Raw genomic sequence first — 18,227 nt, 5'->3', positions numbered from 1 at the left:
CTGCTGTGGCACAGGTTCGATTCCTAGCCTGGGAACTTCCACAAGTGATGGGTGCAGTCAAAAATAAAATAAAATAGAGTTCCCGTTGTGGCTTAGGGATAATGAGCCCGACTAGTATCTATGAGGATTCGGGTTCAATGCCTAACCCCACTCAGTGGGTTAAGGATCTGCACTGCCTCAGGCTGCAGTGTAAGTCGCAGTTGTGGCTTGGATCTGGTGTTGGCTGTGGCTGTGGCATAGGCCAGCAACTGCAGCTCCTATTCGACCCCTAGCCTAAGAACTTCTATATGCCCCAGGTGTGGCCCTAAAAAGAAAAAAAATAAATGAAATAAAGTAAAATAAAATTAATTTTGTGGTGCAGTGGGTTAAGTATCCAGCATTGCCACAGCTGTGGCTCGGATTCAGTCCTTGACCCGGGAACTTCCAAATGCTGTGTGTGGCCATAAAAAATTTTTAATTTTCAAAACAGCTAATATATTTACCTGTTTCAATATGCAAGAATAACAAAAGGGGCTACAAAGAAACTCTCCCCTCAATCCCAGGTCTCCTGCCACCCTGATTCCCCCCACCCCAGGTAAACAAAATGATCAATTTTGTATCCTTAAGACAAACATGAGGCATATATATGCAAATGTGTATACATTTACGTGTGTGTATATATTTCCCCACTTTGTTACACTTTGATTTTTTAATTTAATACAGCTTGAAGAATGTTCCATGTTGAGATCAAAGAGGTCCTGGTTCTTCCGCATTCCTGTTGTGGCTCAGTGGAAACGAATCTGACTAACATCCATGAGAACCCAGGCTCAATCCCTGGCCTTGCTCAGTGGGTTAAGGATCCATTGTTGCCATGAGCTGTGGTGTAGGTTGCAGATGAGGCTCGGATCTGGCATTGCTGTGGCTGTGGCGTAGGCCTGCAGCTTTGGCTCAGATTTGACCCCTAGCCTGGGAACCTCCATATGTCAAGGGTGCAGCCCTAAAAAGACAGAGAAAAAAAAAAAAAAAGAAGAAGAAGGTGGTCCTGGTTCTTTTTTTCAGCTGCCTAGTATTTCATTCTATGATTCTACCATAACATATTTGACCTATCACCTACTGAAGGGGCATTTAGGTTACTTCCATCTGTTATTACAAACAAAACTGCAGTGGAAAATGCTGTGCATTTCTTTACTTCATATCTGTAAGATTTTACCTGTAGGGTTATGTCTCCTTAAGAAGGGCTAGGACAGAGTAGGTGCTAGATCCTCCATGAGGGTTCATACTTCCCCAGCACCCTGGAGACCACTTCCCCCCGGGCTGGGTTTGAAGGGAGCGCAGGTGTGGCCAGGCCAGGAGAATGGGTGGAACTATTCCTAAAGGAAGCCCATGGCTCAAAAGCACAGGTGAGGCACCTGGGGAGAGCCCTGTGACATCATCAACTGATAACCTCTCCCCCAAATAAGTATGCAACCAGAGGTGGTTTCTGTCCACCACAGCAGGAAGAGCAGGGTCCTGAGAGTTAAGGGATTCTAGGTCCAGATCTGTCACCTCAGCTTGACAGGTGCCATTGGGGAGGCCACTTTCATAACGGTAATGGTTCTCTCCATGCATAGTGCTAATCAGATTGCATGTGTCACTTCCCATAGCCCTGAGAGGCTGGAACGTCTACAGCCTGGGCTCAGAGAGGTTAGGGGATCTACTTAAGGTTGTCCAGCTCTTAAGTGACAGAGTCAAGATATGAACCCAGGAGTTCCCGTCGTGGCGCAGTGGTTAACGAATCCGACTAGGAACCATGAGGTTGCGGGTTCAGTCCCTGCCCTTGCTCAGTGGGTTGACGATCCGGCGTTGCCCTGAGCTGTGGTGTAGGTTGCAGACGCGGCTCGGACCCCGTGTTGCTGTGGCTCTGGTGTAGGCCGGTGGCTACAGCTCCGATTCGACCCCTAGCCTGGGAACCTCCATATGCCGCAGGAGCGGCCCAAGAAATGGCAAAAAGACAAAAAAAAAAAAAAAAGATATGAACCCAGACTTAACACTGGGTTCATGTGCTTCACTGCCTCAGCTTATCCCTCAGTGAGATAAGGCAGTGGGACCCTGACTAAGCCTTTTCTGGCTCAGAAGTTCACGTGGCCTGTGACTGCACAGTGAGGGGCTCAGTCCAAGAGGAACTGGCTAGGGGTAGAGGGTGGGATGTGGAACCTCCTCCACAGAGAAGGCATGTCCAGCCCCACTTCTTGGAGGAGGACATGAGTTGGAGAGAGGGAGATGGACAGAGAGAAGGAGAGGGGGAGAGGCCCCCAGCATGTGGGACAGCAGAGCTCAGCCCCGCCCACCCGCCTCTGGTGGCCAATGTACCGGGATAATGTGACCTGGAGCGCCCTCTGGTGGCATGCTCCACAGCCTGACCCAGGAAGGCTGGGCCCGGGGCGGGGAAGCAGGGGCTCCCTTTCCCCCACGATCATCTCTGGACCGAGGTGGGCCTGCCGCCATTCCCAGGAGTGTCCTTCCTAGGAGAAAAGCCAGCTTAATAATAGTAACAGGAGTTCCCACCATGGCTCAATGGTTAAAGAATCTGACTAGGAGTTCCCATCGTGGCTCAGTGGTTAGTGAACCCGACTAGCATCTGGAGGATACCGGTTTGATCCCTGGCCTTGATCAGTGGGTTAGAAATCCAGCATTGCCGTGAGCTGTGGTGTAGGTCGGTAGCTACAGCTCTGATTGGACCCCTAGCCTGGGAACCTCCATATGCGTGGGTGCAGCCCTAAAAAGACACACACACACACACACAAAAGAATCTGACTAGCATCCGTGAGGACGCAGGTTCGATCCCTGGCCTTGCTCAGTGGGTTAAGGATCTGGCATTGCCATGAGCTGTGGTGTAGTTTGCAGATGTAGCTCAGATCTTGCATTGCTGTGGCTGTGGTGTAGACCAGCATCTACGGCTCCAATTGGACCCCTAGCCTAGGCTGGGAACCTCCATATGCTGCTGGTGTGGCCCTAAAAAGCAAAAATAAATAATAATAATAATAATAATAGTAACAATGAGGAGTTCCCATCGTGGCTCAGCAGTTAACAAACCCAACTATTATCCATGAGGACTAGTATTACATCCCTGGCCTCGCTCAGCGGGTTAAGGATCTGTCATTGCCAGGAGCTGTGGTGTAGGTCACAGACTCAGCTAGGATGCTGCATTGCTGTAGCTGTGGTGTAGGCCAGCAGCTGTGGCTCCAATTCAGCCCCTAGCCTGGGAATCTCCATATGCTGCGGGTACGGCCCTAAAATGGGGAAAAAAAAAAAAAAAAAGACTACAAATAATAATAGTAATAGTAACAATGAGGCACTCTTAAAAAGGGGTCACAAAGAGGAGTTCCCATTTTGGTTCCTTAGCTTACAAACATGACTAGTATCCATGAAGATGCAGGTTCGATCCCTGGCCTTTCTCAGTGGGTTAAGTAGGTATAGGTTACAGACGTGGCTAGGATCTGGTGTTGCTGTGGCTGTGGCTTAGGCCAGCAGCTGCACCTCCAATTCGACCCCTAGCCTGGAAACTTCCATATGCCACAGATGCAGGTATAAAAAGCGAAAAAAGTGGGGGAGGCACATAGAGACTGCTGAAAGGAGGGAAAGGACTCTTGAAGCCATGGGATCATCATTAGACATGGAAGGATGTCCAAGCCTCTCAAATGTTCTCCCCATGTGAGAAGACAGCCTTGCCTTTGTCTCTGATGACCTCTTCCCACCTTCCTAGGGCTGCCTGGTCTGTACTTGCTGCCCTATCACTGTGGGCTGAGCAGGCCCTGCCTGTGAGCCTTGCTGAGCCAGAGGCTACAAAGCCTGTGATGAGACTTAAAACCATAGTGCAGAGAGAGGCTCTTGAGACCATCAAATCATTCGTTTGTCTACTCAGTAAGTATTTACGAAGCCTCTACTAGGTGCCACCCACAGGGGCCCTGGGGATGCAGAAATTAATAACAGGCAAGGAACTGAGATTCCGGGCAAGGAGAGGCAGACAACAAAGAAACGAGGTTATCCTGTGGTCAATGGTGCTGTGAAGACTTCACAGCAGGAGGAGGTGCCAAAGTGTGAGGAGGTCATTTTCAGACCAGGTGGGCAGGGAAGGCCTGCCTGGTAAAGGACACCTTAGTGCTGAGGACACAGGACTAGGGAGAGCAGCAGGGGAACTTCAGGTAGAAGGTGGGGGCCAGGGACCAAATACACTTGCAGGTGTGCCGGGGTTTGGATTTGGTTCTGGGAAAAGTCATTGGATTTGAGCCAGAATGGCAGGATCTGATTTACTATTTTTATAGGTCATCCCATCTGCTTGGAAGCAGGGAGGCACCTGGGAGGTGACTGCAGTCTGTGGGTGCAGAGGGATGGTTGCTGAGCCAGCGCAGGGAGGAGTCAGGTTCCAATGAGAGGCCTGGTGGACCGGCCCTGCTGGTGGGCAGTCTGGTAGGGAGAGGGGAGCTGAGATCAGGCTGGTGCCTCTCCTTCCTCGCTTCTGGCCTGGGGCTGGGGCCACTAAGTCATTCTCCTCAGCTCAATTAGAGGAGGGTCAAAGGACCCTAGACGCCACTGCCAGATGCCCCAAGGGCTGTATTTTTGTGTGTTCGGAGGGTAGTGACCAGGGGGCCATAGAGCTTTCCTCCTGCCCCTCTATCTGCAGTCTCCCTCTCTTTTTTCTCTCTCTGGCTTCTTGCCCCCACCTACACAAACACACACACAACACACACACACACACACACACACACACAGAGTTACTGCAGACTTTTCAGAAGAAAGCCACACACACACACACACACACACACGTTACTGCAGACTTTTCAGAAGAAAGCCTCCAGCAGAAACAAAGGGTCTCCAGGGACAGAGCAAGATGCGCTGACTGTGGAGTTTTGCAAGAAGAGGGAGGCAGCCTTTGCTGCCTTTCACATCCCACCTCCTGCTTCCGCTGCCACCATGCCACCCTCTCGGCTCCAGCAGCATGGTTCTCAACTGGAGGCGATTTAGTCTCCTTATCTGGAAACATGTTTGGTTATCATAATTGGTGGAGGGGGCAGACTTTAGTGGATGGAGGCCAAGGATGCTGCTAAATATCCTTCGAGGCACAGGATGGCCCTCACAACAAAATAATGATCTGGCCCCAGATGTCAACAGTGCTGAGGTTCAGAGAGTCTGGAAACGACTGTCCTCTCGATTGCAATTCCATTGTCATCACACTGCCATTTACCAGGTGGTCCCTCTATGACTGCACTGCACCTGCCTTCTCTCTCTCTCTCTCAGTCACATGGGGAGACAGGTGGTGTCATCTGCCCAAGGTCACACAGGCAGTGAGAGGCTCCAAGGTCTGTGACTTCAACGGCCCCCCTCTTGTGACAGGACTTCACAAGATGTGTCGTTGTTATTAGCAATGGATGCTTTGTTCCACTGAGGTCCTTACTAATAAGTCCAATGTGTAAGAGAGAAAGGAGTACTCCCTGGGCAGTGGGAGAGTATTACTGCCAAAACCTGGCTTCCATCTGCAGATGCCAGATAGAAAGCAAAGACAGAGTTTTGGGGGGAGGAGAAAAAGATAGCTATTGCTTTGCCAGGCAAAGGGGGCTACAACAGGGTAATGCCCTAAAGACTGTGCCCACTTTGGAAGGGTTTAGGAGGTGGCTTTATAGTTTGGGGAGTGGAAAGTAGGGCCTGTGGCAAGCTTGCCATTGTCTTTCTAAGCTGGTGTTTAGTGGCCCCCAGGACTGGTTCTGGTGGTCCTCCTTCCTCCCGGAATGAAGAATGTGTCATCGAGTAGTTCTTCTATTTGTTGGGGGTTTTAGTTCTGCAGAAAGGCTGAGATATTGTTATGTATATTCCTTGAGGAGGAACCAGGACCCTGCCCCAAGGCTGCACTATTGTCTCTTAATTGCTCCTCTCCGGTCTTTGCATCCCCACCCTTCCTCCATTAGCAACTGCCCTTTGGAACTCAGGGAAGGTCGTAGAGGCTGAAGCTTATTCCCTAAAAACAAGAAGTGGAGGACACAGAGAGCCTTGTGTGCCCAGGAGACTAACAGGGCCCTGCTCAGTCACAGTATCAAAGCCCCCCATCGCTACCCCCTACTCTATCCTCCTCTTGGTTCCTCCAGAGCTATCTCTCACCTTGGAAGGGCCCTCATGGAGGGATGCACAAGTTGTGCACTGCAAAACTCCAGGGGATGCCATTCCCATGGTCTACCTCGTGGGCTAGTAGGGCTAAGGCAGAGCTACATTTAGGGCAGGAGTGACAAATGGTTTTCATCTTTGGGTGCAAACATGCATTATTTAGCAGACAAGGTCCCATAGTTAATGAGGTCTGGGGCCATCAGGGGTGTGGCGGGGCTGTGAATATAGGATATCTGGAGTTCCGTCGTGGCGCAGTGGTTAACGAATCTGACTAGGAACCATGAGGTTGCGGGTTCGGTCCCTGCCCTTGCTCAGTGGGTTAAGGATCTGGCGTTGCCGTGAGCTGTGGTGTAGGTTGCAGACGTGGCTCGGATCCCGCGTTGCTGTGGCTCTGGCGTAGGCTGGTGGCTACAGCTCTGATTCGACCCCTAGCCTGGGAACTTCCATATGCCGCGGGTGCGGCCCAAGAAATAGCAACAACAACAACAACAAAAAAGACAAAAGACAAAAAAAGAAAAAAATATATAGGATATCTGCTGCCTCTGTCCTCTGGTGGGAAATAGGAAATTGAACCCTCCCCACTCTTTTCAATTCATTGATGACTCAAAAATGGAGCTGTCATCCCCACATTAAAAAAGAGAGGTCCCTGGTGGCCAAGTGGCAAGGACTCAGCCTTGTCACTGTAGTGGCTGGAATTCAGTCCCTGGTCTGGGAACTTCTGCATGCCATGGGTGCAGCCAAAACAGATTAACAAAACTTGAGGCTCATATGCATGCCAGAAAGACCCAGGATTAGGGAACTAGTCTTCCTCAGAACCCACCAGGTTTACCTTCTTGTTCCTCATAAGATTCATCTTAACATAGTATTGCCTGGATTCATGTTTTTGGGCAGAGAGGGCCTTCTTGGGGAAGGTTTGGAAATGGAACTGGCAGAAGGAGCCAGGTTGGGGATTCCCTTTCTCCAGTCCCACTCTGGTGGATAATTTCTCCCTCAGAGTGCCTGGGCCTCTCCGCATCCTTTGTCAAGCCTTGCAGCATCTCAGGAAAGAGATTCCAGGAGGCCCAGCAAAGACCCTGGAATGGGGGACAGCAGGCACTCTTTGTTCTCTTTGAAAGGGGTTCTCCTGCTGCCCTGGAGCCTGGGAATATTCTAGCCTTCTGCCTTCACCCCATCCATCATCTCTGCCTCGACTCTGTGGTGGAGTGAGGCCACTCATGCTAGAGCTGACGCTCTTCCTTCCAGCAGGCGTATTCCCTGTGGTTCAAGAGACCTGTAGGAGTTCCCATTGAGGCTCGGTGGTTAATGAACCCGACTAACATCCATAAGGAAGTGGGTTTGATCTCTGGCCTTGGTCAGTGGGTTAAGGATCCAGTGTTGCCGTGAGCTGTGGTATAGGTCACAGAAATGGTTCAGATCCGGCATTGCTGTGGCTATGGCATAGGCGGGTGGCTATAGCTCTGATTTGGACCCCTAGCCTGGGAACCTCCATATCACATGGGTGCGGCCCTAAAAAGACCAAAGAAAACAAATGAAAAAAAAAAAGAGGCCTGGAAATACAGCTGCAGGCATCCCTGGGGCAGGTACCATAAGAAAGAGGGGAAGCAGTAGCAGCGGCTACTTCTGTGGAAGAAACAGGGGGAGAAAGAAATATCCGCACATACTCTTTAGTACCTCTTTTTTTTTCTTTTTTTTTTTTTTTTTTGGGTCGCACATTTGGCATATGGAAGGTCCCAGGCTAGGGGTCAAATTGGAGCTGCAACCACTGGCCTACACCACAGCCACAGCTACGCCAGATCCGAGCCGCATCTGTGACCTACGCCACAGCTCGCGGCAACACTGGATCCTTAATCCACTGACCAAGGCCAGGGATTGAACCTGTGTCCTCGTGAGGCAGAATATTAACTCAGGTAGTCAGTGAAGGAGCATGGGCTTCGATGCATTTTTTGATATGATTAACATTTGTGGCTTAAGGGCTCCAGGGAGTAACATGCCCACGGGTCTTGTTTACTGTAGGGAGTGTACCTACACCCAGAAGGACATTAATCTCTAATCCCCTGTGTTTACGGGAAGAAAAGGGCAAAGAAACCGTGGAACTTACAGGACACTTCCACCCCTAGGACCCTACTGGACAAGTATTGATATAGGTAACTGAGCCAGGCCAGTGGAAGAAAACCACATCTCTCTGGACCCCACGTTGGTACCACCCCCAACTTTAAGGAATAAAAAAATCCCTAAAGGACAATAGAGAAAGGGGGCTCTTCTCCCCCCTCCCAGTAACCCTGGGAGCTATCTGCTTGCCTTTAATAAAAACTGTACTTGCTTGCTGCCTGTGTGTACGCGGAGTTCATTCTTCAACCACCGTGAACAAGTACCCGAATTCTGGTACCATCTTTCTGGCACCATCTTTCTGGCATCACTCATGAATCCTAGTCAGGCTTGTTAACTGCTGAGCCATAAAGGGAACTCCTCCTTCGTACTTCTTGCAATGTGTACCAGGAGTTCCTGTTGTGGCTCAGCAGAAACGAATCTGACTAGCATCCATGAGGATGCATGTTCAATCCTTGGCCGTGCTCAGTGGGTTAAGGATCTGGCGTTGCCATGAGCTGTGGTGTAGATCGCAGAGATGGCTTGAATTTGGCGTGGCTGTGGCTATGGCAGAGGCTGGTAGCCATAGCTCTGATTCGACCCCTAGCCTGGGAACCTTCATATGCCGTCAGTACAGCCCTAAAAAAAGATGAAAAAAAGACTGAAAAGAAAAGAAAAGAAAAAAAGAAATGTGTACCATCGTGGACTAGTTAAAAAAAAGTGAAAAGTGAAAAGGAAAGGAGTCACTTTCGGGCTTGACACCAGAGTCCCTAGAGGGATGGGGGTGGCCAGGCCAGGCCAGTGGCCAACACAGAGAATGGGCTATGGCTTATGCAGAAAGGCTCTTGTCCTGGCCTCAGATGAAATTCTAACTTCTCAGAAGATCTGTGTATTTGTTCATTCAGGAAACAGATGTTTTTCGAGCTCCTGTTTTGTGCTTAGCACTGCACTGAGTGCTGATCAAAGTCCCAGTTCCTTGGAAAAAATAGCCCCGTGGGGTGGGGGTGGGAGGCAGGTACAGACAGGGAAACCGGCAGACCCTGAAAAGTGATAAGTGCTAGGACTCGGCTCAACTAAAGCTACACCATGAAGATGGTTCTTGAGGGATCAAAGCCAGGGAAGGTTTGGGTGCAGGGGAGGAGGGTGGTTCAGGCAGGAGGCATTTGCGGTGAGAGGCCCAGCTCTGGGACAGAGAGGATGGGATTTCCTTTAGGATTCAGGAGCCACTTGGCATCATCACCCACTACCTTTGTGCTCAGACGGTTTTCAGGAGAACCTGGGCCCACCTTGTCTGGCCTTACTGTGTGAGCACCTGTCTCTGCCCAGGGCGTTGGGATTGGGCATGTCTTTGTGGCTGTGCTTCACTGGCTGGCACAGGGCCAGGCATATGGTAGGACTCAATGTCTGTCCAGCGGTTCTGCAGCAAGTTCATGATCTCCCACAGAAAGGCTAGAGATCCAGGCACAATGAGTCATTAGCTCACCACATACTGTAGAGCACCTACTCTCTGGCACCTACTGTGCATCAGACCTGGCTGAAGCACTGGGGATTTAAGAGAATGAGCAAGGGTTCCTGCTATGGCACAATGGGATCAGCGGTATCTCTGCAGCGCCAGGACGCAGGTTCAATCCCCCGCCCGGCACAGTGGATTAAAGGATCTGGTGCTGCTGCAGCTGCAGCATAGGTTGCAACTGCGACTCAGCTCTGATCCCTGACCCGGTAACTCCATATGTGGCAGGGTGGTCAAAAAAGAAAAGAGAAAAAAGAGAGAGAGAACAAGCAAACATGGTTCCTGCTGGAATGGAGTTTACATTCCACTGCGGGAGACACAGTGTGTGGAGGGTGTCAGGTTGCGGTAACTTCTGGACAGAGGAGGAAACAGGGCTTGTGATGAGTGGGGGGAGGGGTGGCCAGGGAAGCCTGGCTAGGGAGGCATCATTCCCATCTCTCATTTGAAGACCTGCAGGAAGGGCAAGAGCTCAGGTGAGGACAGGGGACCCTGGTGAGTCAGAGAGGAAGCCACTGAGGCTGGAGCAAAGGAAATGCAGCCATGAGCAGGGGACAGACAGAGAGATGGGCTAGATGGGACAGTGCCCTGAAGGCAAGGTAAGTTTAGGGATTTTATTCCATGTCAGCCAGGAAAGTTTCCAAGGATCTAAGCAGGGTTATGGTAAGATCTGACCTACATTTTAAAAAGACTACAGTAGCCCCAGAGCAGCTCTTCTCCCTCCCCGAAATGACAGATTCAGGATGTATTTTCAAGGATGGATCAAAACAATTTGCTGCTAGTTCCCACTGTGGTACATCGAGTTAATGATCCGGCTTGCCTCTTTGGAGGTGCTGGTTCAATGCCTGGCCCAGCAGAGTGGGCCCTGTGCAGTGGATTAAGGATGCAGCATTGCTGCAGCTATGATCTAGGTAACAGCTCTGGCTCAGATTTGATCCCTGGACTGGGAACTTCCATATGCCATGGGTGTGGAAAAGGAAAAAAAAAAAAAAGCAAAAACTTGCCAACATACTGGACCTAAGGTAAGGGATGGAGGAGACCTAGAGGGCTCCTAGGTTTGTGGGCTATGTAACCAGTTACATGGAAGCTGTTCGTCAAAAGAGCTCAGTTTAGGATCATACAGGTCCAGAATTCAATTTTCAACCTCTTGAGCCTTTAGTTTTCTCTTCTAAAAAATGGGGACAAAATGACATCTGCACGTAGAGGGTATTAATTCTTGTTTCTTGAGCAAAGTGTTTACAGATGTCTAGAAAAACAAAGTGCTCTGCCTGAAGTCACATTGCCAGACTGAGCTGCTCTAAGTTTATTCAGAGGAAAACAAAGAAAGGGGTTCTGGAGGCAGACCTAACACCCAGTTCAAATCTGGGCTCTGAGCCTCAGTCTCCTTACCTGTAAAGTAGGAATATGTCATTTTGGTATCCTCAAACTGGGCTGGCTACTTGGGGAGTGTGGAGCCAAAAGACACAACAAAGTTGAAGAATGGGAGGTTTTATTACTTGCAGCAAGTAAGGAGAATACTGGGGATTTTTCCCAAAGCAGTATCTCCCCAGCAGCAAAAATGGGGGTTTTAAACCAAGATGTGAGTGGATATTGAGGAAGGGGCTTAGGCATCCAAGCTTTAGTTGATTCAAGTCAGCCTTACCATTCCCTTTCAACTGGGTGGAGGCCTTGGTTCCTGCAGGACTCAAAGATTGTTAGTGTATCCTTTGAGGAACTAGGACTGTGCCTTATCACTAAACTGTTGCTTCTTGACTGCTTTCCCTTTGTTCCTGCATTCCCTCACTTATAATCATTAATTTTCTTTTCCTTTTTAAGGCCACACCTGCAGCAAATGAAAGTTCCCAGGCTGGGAGTCAAATTAAACCTGCAGCTGCTGCTATGCCCACAGTCACAGCAACACTGTATCTGAGCTGTATCTGTAACATAAGCTGCAGCTCACAGCAACATCAGATCCTTAACCCACAGAGTGAGGCCAAGGATCAAACCTGCATCCTCCTGGAGACTATGTCAGGTTCTTAACCAGCCGAGCCACAGGGGGAACATCACTATCATTCATTACGGAGACTCCTTCTAGGGCACACTTTGTGACCAGGCTTAGATCATATAATGACTTACGCCAAAAATGGCGCCTCTTCTGTCATGAAAGCCATGCCTGGTTCTCCTTCTCCCCCATCCTATCTGCCTCCAATTTCTATCTCCTAGGCATGAAATGATTCAATGAGATTTGCACATTGAGCCGCTCACACAGTGCTTGTTACATGGCAAGCACTCGGGAGATGGGGGGAGTGCAGGACCCAGCAAGACACCATCCTGACCTCTCTAAGTCACTGTCTTCCATCAGGGACACGTACAGCTACAACATGGAGAATGACATCAGTTATGCAGCTGCTTCGTTTGTGGCCTGACTTCATCCCCACAAACATGCTGCCATTTGTCAGGATTTTGCAGATGAGGAAACAGCACTGGAGAAGTGAGGGTACCAACCCCAAAAAAGTGTTGCCTGAGGCCAAGAGGCCTGATTTAGTGCAGCCTGCTAGTCTGGGAATGCTTTCTGTGTTTTTAAGTGAAAGAGAAAAGTATTTAAAGAATAAAAATTCCTCGATGCCTGAGAATTAGAAGAATTCAAATCAGCTGCCATGAACAAAGCCTTATGGGAACACAGCCTGGCTCATTAGTTTACCATGGTCCACAGCTGCTTTTGCTACAAAGGCAGAGTTGAATAGTTATGACAGGGAGCGTATGGCCTAGAAAGCCTAAAATGCTTATTATCTGGCCCTTCATAGAAAAAGCATGCAGACCTCCGCTGGGAAGCACAGCTGTACTGCAATAGTTTTGCCCCCAAGGATGCAGAATGGACAAATACCATCTGCGATAACCCAGACTGCGCCTGAAGGCTATGGAGAGGGAAGAATTTCAGATCCAGGGAAGGGAGGTCATTGCAGGGTCGGCTTTAACCTGGAGGGATTTTGGAGAAGTCGAGTCTAGTGTCATCTTTTTAGAAGACAAAAGCTAAGGCCCAGAGGCTGGAGGCAACTTGCCCAAGGCCACCCAGCACGCAGCTAACCGCTGGGTTGGGAGCTGCCTCGCTCCCGAGGTTCAGTTGGGGGCCGGGAGAGTGGCTGCAGTTGGGGACGGTGGAGGCTCCTCCCCGGGGAAAGGGGAGGTGCCTGCGCCCGGGGCCTCCGCCTGGTTCCCGCTCCCCGCTGGGAGCAGCGCGTGGCTTTGGCTCCTACTGCGCCGCCTAGTTCTGAAGGTGAGTCCAGTGCACAGCCAGCTCGCTGGCTGGGACCCGAGATTCGCCCGGGCTCCCCCCCCCCCTTTTTTTTTTCTTCCGATTTTGCAAAAGCGTGGAAGACACACCCAGCTCCCTGGGGCTCTGAAAGCAGCATGGGATCGGCGCTCGGTTGGGGAGCTCCTGGCTGATAAGGAATCCGGAGGAGCTTCCGGAGGGCAGCTGAGGGGTGTGCGGTGGCTCTCACCGCCCGGCTGGAATCCGAGACCCACCCGCCCCAGCCGGTTTCCCTCCTGGGTGAACTGGGAGGGCCGCCCGGAGGAATTCAGAAGCTCTTTCCTCTGGCAGCCCAGAGAAATAATGAAAGCAATAGCAAACATTGATTAAAGGTGTGGCTCAGAATAGGTGTTCCGAGAGTAACTATGTTCCAAGAAGCCTGAGCGTCTCACGACGTCCATCCTCCATCACCTGGACCCTGGTTCCCACAAGCGTCAGTACAACTCCTAGGCGGACCCAGTACCCCCTCTTCCCCGCGCTCCTCCGTGGTGTCTCCAGACGCCAGCAGTCCTCATCAGAGCTCTGCTGGATTCTCAGCCTCTTCTCTCTGCGCAGTCCCTTCCTCTTCCTGCCTTTTTTTTTTTTTTTTTTTTTGCTTTTTAGGCCCGCACTTACGGCATATGGAGTTTCCCAGGCTAGGGGTCGAATGCAGGCCTACACCACAGCCACAGCAATGCCAGATCCCAGCCGTGTCTGGACCTACAGCACAGCTCACGGCAATGCCAGATCCTTTACTGGCAGCTGAGCAAGGCCAGGGATCCAAACCGCAAACTCATGGTTCCTCGTCAGATTTTTTCTGCTACGCCACTCTGGGAACTCCCTCCTCTTTCTGGCTTGAAACCTGCCCGACCCCATCACCTCAGGGCCCTGTATCTTCCCCTGACTCTAGATCTGGGTCTAAACACTCTCTTGCTTGCTCCTGTGGAGTTTTGCAACTCGTTCCTTCTACCCCTCCTTCCACATTACTTCCAGTCCAGACAGACAATTCCTCTTGTTACTCTCTCCTACAGGTTTCTTAGAGGAGGCTCTCATTTGTCAGATATCATCTCCTTTAATCCTGTTACTACCTGAAAACTGAGTTGGTCTCTGTGGGTGTCAAGCCAAAAGATACAACGGAGCCAGAGAAGGGGGAGAGGGGGAAGGAAGGATTTATTATTTGCAGGAAGTTAGAAGACTACCAGGGATTGTTTCTAAAACAGTATCTCCTCAACAGCAAACTTGGGGAAGTTTTAAGCTAAGGTTATATGCATATTCATGAATATATGCTGGAGCTGGGGCCATGGTGGACAGAGTCTAAGCTTTAGTTGATTGAAGCCAGGCGGGTCAATATTCCATCCTCCACCTGGGTGGGGGCCCGCAGAACACAAAGACTGTGTTAGATTGTCCTGGGTATCCCTTGAGGAGGAACTGTGACTCTGTTTTATCTCCAAACTCTTGTTTCTTGACTGCTTTTCCTTTGTTCCTGCATTCTCTTACTTTCCTTAAGATGACTGATTACTGAGACCTGTTCAAGGGCAAGCATTGTGGCCGAGCGGAGATCACAGTGGCTTGGGCCAGACATGGCTTCTATTCCGTCAAGAAAGCCATGCCTGGAGTTCCCTTATGGCTCAGCAGGTTAAGGATCCAGCGTTGTCACTGCAGCGATTTGGGTTACTCCCGTGGTATGGGTTCCATCCCTGGCCGGGGAAATGGCATGTGGAAAAGAAAGTCATTCCTGCTCTTCTTTCTTTCTGCTTACACTGTCACCATTACTTCATCCTCAAGCCCCCCCACCCCCCGACCCCACCACTTCCTCCCTTAGTCCTATCCTTGACTTCTGACACCAGCATCACACCTCCTCCAGTGTCAGAGTCCCAGTTTCAGGGCTTCTCACTCCCTTTGACCAGCACCTCCTCCCCCTCCTTTTCTTACTCTTTGCTGCAGCATCTCCTCAATGGCATTTGGGCCTCCAGCCTACTGTCCCTCTTAGTCCCCCTTCCTTCTAGCCCTGTCCCTTAATACCAGGTGTCCCTCCGCAGACTCACTCACTAGCATCAGTTTTGTGTGTATTACTTCCTCTTGCTTTCTTGAAAAGCTTTTATCCTTCTCCCATATGTCCTGGTTTTCTTCCTCCCTCCCTGGCCGCTCCTTCTCAGTCTCCAAAACAGGCTCCTCCTCTGCTTGGCATCACAATGGAACGCACTTTCCCCACCACCATGTGATTCTTGCACCCCTTCTTTTTAATACTGATGTTCTCCTAGGTCTCTTCCTATGCACCTTGACTTTATTTATTATTATTTATTTATTTATTTATTTTGTCTTTTTGCCATTTCTTGGACCGCTCCCGCGGCATATGGAGGTTCCCAGGCTAGGGGTCGAATCGGAGCTATAGCCACCGGCCTACGCCAGAGCCACAGCAACGCGGGATCCGAGCCGCGTTTGCCACCTACACCACAGCTCACGGCAACGCTGGACCCTTAACCCACTGAGCAAGGGCAGGGACCGAACCCGCAACCTCATGGTTCCTAGTCAGATTCGTTAACCACTGCGCCACGATGGGAACTCCGCACCTTGACTTTAAAAACACGTGTAATAGCGTCATGCCCAGGTGTATTTCTTTAGGTCCGATTTCTCCACGAGGCTGTCTGGTAGTCATTGCAAAGCCAGCGTGCACGCATGGTAGTGACTTTCTGCTGTTTTCCCACGGGTGGGATTCTCTCCACGTCTTCCCAGGCCTGCTTCCCCACTCTTCCCCTTTGCAGCCACACTTGCTCAAAGTGCCATCTCCGATTCCTCTCCCCCGTCCATGACCACAACCAGCCTCTCAGGAGTCCTTGTCGCCTGAGAACATGTTCCTAAAGCACTCATTCCCCTGAGTCTCCCGCATGTAAGTCTGAGCCCTGAACACACGATGATCACAACATCCTTTCACTGGTTTGTCTCCCTGCTTTTTCCTGGAGATCCTGCAGTCTATTTTCCACAGACAGGTCAGGTCATGCCTCTCTTCAGAACCCTGTCGTTCCTGCCACTTCCCTCTGAGTAACCGTCCCTACAGTGGCCCACGAGGCCCAATAATCAGGGTCCCATGACCTCTTAGTCTGTAAGGGCTGCTGTAACCAAGTACTATGGACTGGGTGGCTTCTAAACCACAGAAATTTATTTTGCAGACAATTCTGGGAACTGGAAGTCGGAGACCGGGGCCACCACGGGGGACAGGGATCTCTCTGGAGCCTCCTTTATAGGGACACTAATCCCATGAAAGCCCTTGTGACCTTATCTCTTCCCAAAGGCCTCACTTCCTAATACTTGGACTTTGGGGTTAGGATCCCAACATATGAATTGGGGGGTGCCACAAACATTCAGCCCTTAACCCCTCTTTGATTCATCTTCTGCTGATTCACTCACCCACACGGCCCATCCCCTATTCCTTCCGTATGCTGCAGGGCCATTGCACTAGAGGGCCCCTCTCCCTGGGGGGGTCCCTTCTTCAGCTCCCACATTTGGTTCAGTGCTACCTTCTCAGTGCCCAAAGCAAGCACTTTCCCCCATTGTTATAAAGTCTTCTTAGGGGCCAGAGGTTGCACTGTTGATGAGGGCAGGAATTCATGTCTGTATTTCCTTACAATCTATATGCTGCACCCAGGACAGTGCCTAACACACAGGAGGCACTTCAGAAGTATTTTCAGAATAACTGAAGCCAGATTCCTGGCAGCCTTTAGGGCCTTTGCCCTAGCAGTTCCAGTCCCCTAGCTCTTTGCAGTGAAATAGTCAAAGCCCCTTCCCTGTGCTGCAACCCCAGCATAGCTCACATTTTCCTAATGACACATATCATCACCTGATACATTTGGTGTGTGTCTCCCCTCCCTGGTAGTAAAGCTGACTGTCTCCTTTCCTTCCAGTATCTCCAAGTAGGCACACAATAGGTTCTCGGTAAATACTAACTAGATCAGGATTTCTCCACCTTCACACTATTGACATTTTGAGCTGGAATTTTCTTTGATATGGGGATTAGCTTGTGTATTTGGGGATATTTAGCAGCTTCCCTGGCCTCTACCCTCTTAAATGCCAAGAGCACACCTCCGCCTCCCCACCAGTTGTGACACCCAAAAATGTCTCCAGGCATGGACAAATGTTCACCAGGGGCAAAATCACCCCTGGTTGAGAACCTTTGAATTAGCTGAATGAATTACATGATTGAGTGAGTGAGTGAATGAACTCAATTCTGATCTCTACCTTGATCTCTTTTCTCTATTCCCTAGATTAAAAAGTGCTTTCTTGGAGTTCCCGTTGTGAACTCATATCCCTGAGGATGCAGATTTGATCCTTGGCCTCGCTCACTGGGTTAGGGTTCTGGCATTGCCATGTAGCTCGCAGACTTGGCTTGGATCTGGCGTTGCTGTGGCTGTGGTGTAGGCAGGCAGCTGCAGCTCCAATTCGACTCCTAGCCTGGGAACTTCCCAACGTGGCAAGTGTGGCCCTAAAAAGATTAAAAGAAAGAAAGGAAGAAAGAAAGAAAGGCTTTCCTGCAGAAAGATCCCCAGCTCCACTGAGAGAGCACAGAAAGGCTTGGCCATTCCTTTCCTCTCAAAACCATGTCACAAAACTTTACACCCATAGAACATCCCTAAGAGCCTTCAGATTCCCCCTGTTGTATAGGTTTATTTGTTACTCAGTATCTAGGAGAGGTTTTGCCTCCTAGAGCTGTGTGGGTGTGTATTTCCACGTTAGGGTGAGGGTGGAAAATGGGACCATCCCTTCCCTTACAGAGTCTCTTCCAGGTTCACATCGGCATTACTGTACTTCTCCCCGGCCCTCCCGCCTGGCCCTGTATATTGAAGGAAGGAAAAGGTCCAAGAGTTGTTGTTGTTGTTGTTGTTGCTGTTGCTGTTGTTGTTGCTGTTGTTGTTGTTGTTTGCTTTTGGGGCCGCACCCGAGGCATTTGGATGTTCCCAGGCTAGGGGTCCAGTTGGAGCTGAAGCTGCTAGTCTATACCACAGCCACAGCAGTGCCAGATCCACCCCTAGTCTGCAGCCTACATACACCATAGCTCATGGCAGTGCTGGATCCTGGACCCACTGAGCCAGGCCAGAGATTGAACCTGCACCCTCAAGGATCCTAGTGGGTTCGTTTCTGCTGTGCCACAACGGGAACTCTGGTCTAAGAGTTTTTATTTTATTTTATTTTATTTATTTATTTATTTTTGTCTTTTTGCCATTTCTTGGGCCGCTCCCGCGGCATATGGAGGTTCCCAGGCTA

General features: G+C 50.2%; 1 protein-coding gene across 1 annotated transcript in view; it reads left to right on the top strand.

Annotated features, from left to right (window-relative positions):
• Positions 1 to 12,882: 12,882 nt before the first annotated feature.
• PWWP2A (PWWP domain containing 2A) overlaps positions 12,883 to 18,227 on the top strand; it is a 113,142-nt gene continuing 107,797 nt past the window's right edge. Inside the window, exon 1 of the mRNA XM_047780369.1 lies at positions 12,883 to 12,956. The gene's annotated coding sequence lies outside the window, so the exon portion shown is untranslated. The remainder of the gene's footprint in view (positions 12,957 to 18,227) is intronic.

Source organism: Phacochoerus africanus, chromosome 1 (genome assembly GCF_016906955.1).
Source record: "Phacochoerus africanus isolate WHEZ1 chromosome 1, ROS_Pafr_v1, whole genome shotgun sequence".
NCBI classification, from domain to species: Eukaryota; Metazoa; Chordata; class Mammalia; order Artiodactyla; family Suidae; genus Phacochoerus; species Phacochoerus africanus.
This window is presented reverse-complemented; position numbering and strand designations above follow the sequence as displayed.